The sequence below is a fragment of the Phoxinus phoxinus genome, assembly GCF_949152265.1.
Source record: "Phoxinus phoxinus genome assembly, chromosome: 13".
Taxonomy (NCBI): Eukaryota; Metazoa; Chordata; class Actinopteri; order Cypriniformes; family Leuciscidae; genus Phoxinus; species Phoxinus phoxinus.
Window position 1 is genome coordinate 22,068,680 of NC_136888.1, and position 8,617 is coordinate 22,077,296.

Here is an 8,617-nt window from a genome sequence, read left to right on the forward strand (position 1 = left end):
CGTTCCCCCTGTATTTTTTTACACAAGGAGGATCTTCTAATATCTATCAAAGTGCTGCTAATTCTTAGGCCCCCATAGCCTAGTGGTCAGTTCACTGACATATAGAGCTGGTGATTTGTAGGTGACACAAGTTCAAGTCCTGGCTCGTGGACTTTTTTTAATCCCATATTTTCCTATCATAATAAAAGTAAAAAACTCCTAAATATATTTCTTTAGACTGGTCCCAGGTAAGTTCCATCCCCACACAAAATAAAATAAGTATTTTTTAGGCTACTACATCAACACCTTTCATAATGGGAGTGGGGGAACGGATTCCGACAGCTGTTTTTTTTACAGGGGGAACAGAATCCGACGGCAAAAAAACTGCCGTCGAGATCCGTTCCCCCTGTATTTTTTACACAAGGAGGATCTTCTAATATCTATCAAAGTGCTGCGAATTCATAGGCCCCCATAGCCTAGTGGTCAATTCACTGACATATAGAGCTGGTGATTTGTAGGTGACGCAAGTTCAAGTCCTGGCTCGTGGATTTTTTTTAATCCCATATTTTCCTATCATAATAAAAGTAAAAAACTCCTAAATATATTTCTATAGACTGGTGCCAGGTAAGCTCCATACCCAAACAAAATAAAATATGTATTTTTAAACGCCACTACATCAAAACCTTTCATAATGGGAGTGGGGGAACGGATTACGACAGCTGTTTTTTTTACAGGGGGAACAGAATCCGACGGCAAAAAAACTGCCGTCGAGATCCGTTCCCCCTGTATTTTTTACACAAGGAGGATCTTCTAATATCTATCAAACTGCTGATAATTCTTAGGCCCCCATAGCCAAGTGGTCAATTCACTGACATATAGAGCTGGTGATTTGTAGGTGACACAAGTTCAAGTCCTGGCTCGTGGACTTTTTTTAATCCCATATTTTCCTATCATAATAAAAGTAAAAAACTCCTAAATATATTTCTTTAGACTGGTCCCAGGTAAGTTCCATCCCCACACAAAATAAAATAAGTATTTTTTAGGCTACTACATCAACACCTTTCATAATGGGAGTGGGGGAACGGATTCCGACAGCTGTTTTTTTTACAGGGGGAACAGAATCCGACGGCAAAAAAACTGCCGTCGAGATCCGTTCCCCCTGTATTTTTTACACAAGGAGGATCTTCTAATATCTATCAAAGTGCTGCGAATTCATAGGCCCCCATAGCCTAGTGGTCAATTCACTGACAATATAGAGCTGGTGATTTGTAGGTGACGCAAGTTCAAGTCCTGGCTCGTGGCCTTTTTTTAATCCCATATTTTCCTATCATAATAAAAGTAAAAAACTCCTAAATATATTTTTATAGACTGGTCCAAGGTAAGCTCCATCCCCACACAAAATAAAATAAGCATTTTTTAGGCCACTACTTTAACACCTCTCATAATGGCAGTGGGGGAACGGATTCCGACAGATGTTTTTTTTTTACAGGGGGAACAGAATCCGACGGCAAAAAAACAGCCGTCGAGATCCGTTCCCCCTGTATTTTTTTACACAAGGAGGATCTTCTAATATCTATCAAAGTGCTGCTAATTCTTAGGCCCCCATAGCCTAGTGGTCAGTTCACTGACATATAGAGCTGGTGATTTGTAGGTGACACAAGTTCAAGTCCTGGCTCGTGGACTTTTTTTAATCCCATATTTTCCTATCATAATAAAAGTAAAAAACTCCTAAATATATTTCTTTAGACTGGTCCCAGGTAAGTTCCATCCCCACACAAAATAAAATAAGTATTTTTTAGGCTACTACATCAACACCTTTCATAATGGGAGTGGGGGAACGGATTCCGACAGCTGTTTTTTTTACAGGGGGAACAGAATCCGACGGCAAAAAAACTGCCGTCGAGATCCGTTCCCCCTGTATTTTTTACACAAGGAGGATCTTCTAATATCTATCAAAGTGCTGCGAATTCATAGGCCCCCATAGCCTAGTGGTCAATTCACTGACATATAGAGCTGGTGATTTGTAGGTGACGCAAGTTCAAGTCCTGGCTCGTGGCCTTTTTTTAATCCCATATTTTCCTATCATAATAAAAGTAAAAAACTCCTAAATATATTTTTATAGACTGGTCCAAGGTAAGCTCCATCCCCACACAAAATAAAATAAGCATTTTTTAGGCCACTACTTTAACACCTCTCATAATGGCAGTGGGGGAACGGATTCCGACAGATGTTTTTTTTTTACAGGGGGAACAGAATCCGACGGCAAAAAAACAGCCGTCGAGATCCGTTCCCCCTGTATTTTTTTACACAAGGAGGATCTTCTAATATCTATCAAAGTGCTGCTAATTCTTAGGCCCCCATAGCCTAGTGGTCAGTTCACTGACATATAGAGCTGGTGATTTGTAGGTGACACAAGTTCAAGTCCTGGCTCGTGGACTTTTTTTAATCCCATATTTTCCTATCATAATAAAAGTAAAAAACTCCTAAATATATTTCTTTAGACTGGTCCCAGGTAAGTTCCATCCCCACACAAAATAAAATAAGTATTTTTTAGGCTACTACATCAACACCTTTCATAATGGGAGTGGGGGAACGGATTCCGACAGATTTTTTTTTACAGGGGGAACAGAATCCGATGGCAAAAAAACAGCCGTCGAGATCCGTTCCCCCTGTATTTTTTACACAAGGAGGATCTTCTAATATCTATCAAACTGCTGATAATTCTTAGGACCCCATAGCCAAGTGGTCAATTCACTGACATATAGAGCTGGTGATTTGTAGGTGACACAAGTTCAAGTCCTGGCTCGTGGACTTTTTTTAATCCCATATTTTCCTATCATAATAAAAGTAAAAAACTCCTAAATATATTTTTATAGACTGGTCCCAGGTAAGCTCCATCCCCACACAAAATAAAATAAGCATTTTTTAGGCATCAACACCTCTCATAATGGCAGTGGGGGAACGGTTTCCGACAGATGTTTTTTTTTTACAGGGGGAACAGAATCCGACGGCAAAAAAACAGCCGTCGAGATCCGTTCCCCCTGTATTTTTTACACAAAGAGGATCTTCTAATATCTATCAAAGTGCTGCGAATTCATAGCCCCCCATAGCCTAGTGGTCAATTCACTGACATATAGAGCTGGTGATTTGTAGGTGAAACAAGTTCAAGTCCTGGCTCGTGGACTTTTTTTAATCCCATATTTTCCTATCATAATAAAAGTAAAAAACTCCTAAATATATTTTTATAGACTGGTCCCAGGTAAGCTCCATCCCCACACAAAATAAAATAAGCATTTTTTAGGCCACTACATTAACACCTCTCATAATGGGAGTGGGGGAACGGATTCCGACAGATGTTTTTTTTGCAGGGGGAACAGAATCCGACGGCAAAAAAACAGCTGTCGAGATCCGTTCCCCCTGTATTTTTTTACACAAGGAGGATCTTCTAATATCTATCAAAGTGCTGCGAATTAATAGGCCCCCATAGCCTAGTGGTCTATTCACTGACATATAGAGCTGGTGATTTTTAGGTGAAACAAGTTCAAGTCCTGGCTCGTGGCCTTTTTTTAATCACAAATTTTCCTATCATAATAAAAGTAAAAAACTCCTAAATATATTTCTATAGACTGGTCCCAGGTAAGTTCCATCCCCACACAAAATAAAATAAGTATTTTTTAGGCTACTACATCAACACCTTTCATAATGGGAGTGGGGGAACGGATTCCGACAGCTGTTTTTTTTACAGGGGGAACAGAATCCGACGGCAAAAAAACTGCCGTCGAGATTCGTTCCCCCTGTATTTTTTACACAAGGAGGATCTTCTAATATCTATCAAAGTGCTGCGAATTCATAGGCCCCCATAGCCTAGTGGTCAATTCACTGACATATAGAGCTGGTGATTTGTAGGTGACACAAGTTCAAGTCCTGGCTCGTGGACTTTTTTTAATCCCATATTTTCCTATCATAATAAAAGTAAAAAACTCCTAAATATATTTTTATAGACTGGTCCCAGGTAAGCTCCATCCCCACACAAAATAAAATAAGCATTTTTTAGGCATCAACACCTCTCATAATGGCAGTGGGGGAACGGTTTCCGACAGATGTTTTTTTTTTACAGGGGGAACAGAATCCGGCGGCAAAAAAACAGCCGTCGAGATCCGTTCCCCCTGTATTTTTTACACAAAGAGGATCTTCTAATATCTATCAAAGTGCTGCAAATTCATGGGCCCCATTGCCTAGTGGTCAATTCACTGACATATAGAGCTGGTGATTTGTAGGTGACACAAGTTCAAGTCCTGGCTCGTGGCCTTTTTTTAATCCCATATTTTCCTATCATAATAAAAGTTAAAAACTCCTAAATATATTTCTATAGACTGGTGCCAGGTAAGCTCCATACCCACACAAAATAAAATATGTGTTTTTAAATGCCACTACATCAAAACCTTTCATAATGGGAGTGGGGGAACGGATTCCGACAGATTTTTTTTTACAGGGGGAACAGAATCCGACAGCAAAAAAACAGCCGTCGAGATCCGTTCCCCCTGTATTTTTTACACAAGGAGGATCTTCTAATATCTATCAAACTGCTGATAATTCTTAGGCCCCCATAGCCTAGTGGTCAATTCACTGACATATAGAGCTGGTGATTTGTAGGTGACACAAGTTCAAGTCCTGGCTCGTGGACTTTTTTTAATCCCATATTTTCCTATCATAATAAAAGTAAAAAACTCCTAAATATATTTCTTTAGACTGGTCCCAGGTAAGTTCCATCCCCACACAAAATAAAATAAGTATTTTTTAGGCTACTACATCAACACCTTTCATAATGGGAGTTGGGGAACGGATTCCGACAGCTGTTTTTTTTACAGGGGGAACAGAATCCGACGGCAAAAAAACTGCCGTCGAGATCCGTTCCCCCTGTATTTTTTACACAAGGAGGATCTTCTAATATCTATCAAAGTGCTGTGAATTCATAGGCCCCCATAGGCTAGTGGTCAATTCACTGACATATAGAGCTGGTGATTTGTAGGTGACGCAAGTTCAAGTCCTGGCTCGTGGCCTTTTTTTAATCCCATATTTTCCTATCATAATAAAAGTAAAAAACTCCTAAATGTATTTTTATAGACTGGTCCAAGGTAAGCTCCATCCCCACACAAAATAAAATAAGCATTTTTTAGGCCACTACATTAACACCTCTCATAATGGCAGTGGGGGAACGGATTCCGACAGATGTTTTTTTTTACAGGGGGGACAGAATCCGACGGCAAAAAAACAGCCGTCGAGATCCGTTCCCCCTGTATTTTTTTACACAAGGAGGATCTTCTAATATCTATCAAAGTGCTGTGAATTCATAGGCCCCCATAGGCTAGTGGTCAATTCACTGACATATAGAGCTGGTGATTTGTAGGTGACGCAAGTTCAAGTCCTGGCTCGTGGCCTTTTTTTAATCCCATATTTTCCTATCATAATAAAAGTAAAAAACTCCTAAATGTATTTTTATAGACTGGTCCAAGGTAAGCTCCATCCCCACATAAAATAAAATAAGCATTTTTTAGGCCACTACATTAACACCTCTCATAATGGCAGTGGGGGAACGGATTCCGACAGATGTTTTTTTACAGGGGGAACAGAATCCGACGGCAAAAAAACAGCCGTCGAGATCCGTTCCCCCTGTATTTTTTTACACAAGGAGGATCTTCTAATATCTATCAAAGTGCTGTGAATTCATAGGCCCCCATAGGCTAGTGGTCAATTCACTGACATATAGAGCTGGTGATTTGTAGGTGACGCAAGTTCAAGTCCTGGCTCGTGGCCTTTTTTTAATCCCATATTTTCCTATCATAATAAAAGTAAAAAACTCCTAAATGTATTTTTATAGACTGGTCCAAGGTAAGCTCCATCCCCACACAAAATAAAATAAGCATTTTTTAGGCCACTACATTAACACCTCTCATAATGGCAGTGGGGGAACGGATTCCGACAGATGTTTTTTTTTACAGGGGGAACAGAATCCGACGGCAAAAAAACAGCCGTCGAGATCCGTTCCCCCTGTATTTTTTTACACAAGGAGGATCTTCTAATATCTATCAAAGTGCTGTGAATTCATAGGCCCCCATAGCCTAGTGGTCAATTCACTGACATATAGAGCTGGTGATTTTTAGGTGACACAAGTTCAAGTCCTGGCTCGTGGACTTTTTTTAATCCCATATTTTCCTATCATAATAAAAGTAAAAAACTCCTAAATATATTTCTTTAGACTGGTCCCAGGTAAGTTCCATCCCCACACAAAATAAAATAAGTATTTTTTAGGCTACTACATCAACACCTTTCATAATGGGAGTGGGGGAACGGATTCCGACAGCTGTTTTTTTTACAGGGGGAACAGAATCCGACGGCAAAAAAACTGCCGTCGAGATTCGTTCCCCCTGTATTTTTTACACAAGGAGGATCTTCTAATATCTATCAAACTGCTGATAATTCTTAGGCCCCCATAGCCAAGTGGTCAATTCACTGACATATAGAGCTGGTGATTTGTAGGTGACACAAGTTCAAGTCCTGGCTCGTGGACTTTTTTTAATCCCATATTTTCCTATCATAATAAAAGTAAAAAACTCCTAAATATATTTCTTTAGACTGGTCCCAGGTAAGTTCCATCCCCACAAAAAATAAAATAAGAATTTTTTAGGCTACTACATCAACACCTTTCATAATGGGAGTGGGGGAACGGATTCCGACAGCTGTTTTTTTTACAGGGGGAACAGAATCCGACGGCAAAAAAACTGCCGTCGAGATCCGTTCCCCCTGTATTTTTTACACAAGGAGGATCTTCTAATATCTATCAAAGTGCTGTGAATTCATAGGCCCCCATAGCCTAGTGATCAATTCACTGACATATAGAGCTGGTGATTTGTAGGTGACACAAGTTCAAGTCCTGGCTCGTGGACTTTTTTTAATCCCATATTTTCCTATCATAATAAAAGTAAAAAACTCCTAAATATATTTTTATAGACTGGTCCCAGGTAAGCTCCATCCCCACACAAAATAAAATAAGCATTTTTTAGGCATCAACACCTCTCATAATGGCAGTGGGGGAACGGTTTCCGACAGATGTTTTTTTTTTTACAGGGGGAACAGAATCCGACGGCAAAAAAACAGCCGTCGAGATCCGTTCCCCCTGTATTTTTTACACAAAGAGGATCTTCTAATATCTATCAAAGTGCTGCAAATTCATAGGCCCCCATTGCCTAGTGGTCAATTCACTGACATATAGAGCTGGTGATTTGTAGGTGACACAAGTTCAAGTCCTGGCTCGTGGCCTTTTTTTAATCCCATATTTTCCTATCATAATAAAAGTAAAAAACTCCTAAATATATTTCTATAGACTGGTGCCAGGTAAGCTCCATACCCACACAAAATAAAATATGTATTTTTAAAGGCCACTACATCAAAACCTTTCATAATGGGAGTGGGGGAACGGATTCCGACAGATTTTTTTTTACAGGGGGAACAGAATCCGACAGCAAAAAAACAGCCGTCGAGATCCGTTCCCCCTGTATTTTTTACACAAGGAGGATCTTCTAATATCTATCAAACTGCTGATAATTCTTAGGCCCCCATAGCCTAGTGGTCAATTCACTGACATATAGAGCTGGTGATTTGTAGGTGACACAAGTTCAAGTCCTGGCTCGTGGACTTTTTTTAATCCCATATTTTCCTATCATAATAAAAGTAAAAAACTCCTAAATATATTTCTTTAGACTGGTCCCAGGTAAGTTCCATCCCCACACAAAATAAAATAAGTATTTTTTAGGCTACTACATCAACACCTTTCATAATGGGAGTTGGGGAACGGATTCCGACAGCTGTTTTTTTTACAGGGGGAACAGAATCCGACGGCAAAAAAACAGCCGTCGAGATCCGTTCCCCCTGTATTTTTTACACAAGGAGGATCTTCTAATATCTATTAAAGTGCTGCGAATTCATAGGCCCCCATAGGCTAGTGGTCAATTCACTGACATATAGAGCTGGTGATTTGTAGGTGACGCAAGTTCAAGTCCTGGCTCGTGGCCTTTTTTTAATCCCATATTTTCCTATCATAATAAAAGTAAAAAACTCCTAAATGTATTTTTATAGACTGGTCCAAGGTAAGCTCCATCCCCACACAAAATAAAATAAGCATTTTTTAGGCCACTACATTAACACCTCTCATAATGGCAGTGGGGGAACGGATTCCGACAGATGTTTTTTTTTACAGGGGGGACAGAATCCGACGGCAAAAAAACAGCCGTCGAGATCCGTTCCCCCTGTATTTTTTTACACAAGGAGGATCTTCTAATATCTATCAAAGTGCTGTGAATTCATAGGCCCCCATAGGCTAGTGGTCAATTCACTGACATATAGAGCTGGTGATTTGTAGGTGACGCAAGTTCAAGTCCTGGCTCGTGGCCTTTTTTTAATCCCATATTTTCCTATCATAATAAAAGTAAAAAACTCCTAAATGTATTTTTATAGACTGGTCCAAGGTAAGCTCCATCCCCACATAAAATAAAATAAGCATTTTTTAGGCCACTACATTAACACCTCTCATAATGGCAGTGGGGGAACGGATTCCGACAGATGTTTTTTTTTACAGGGGGAA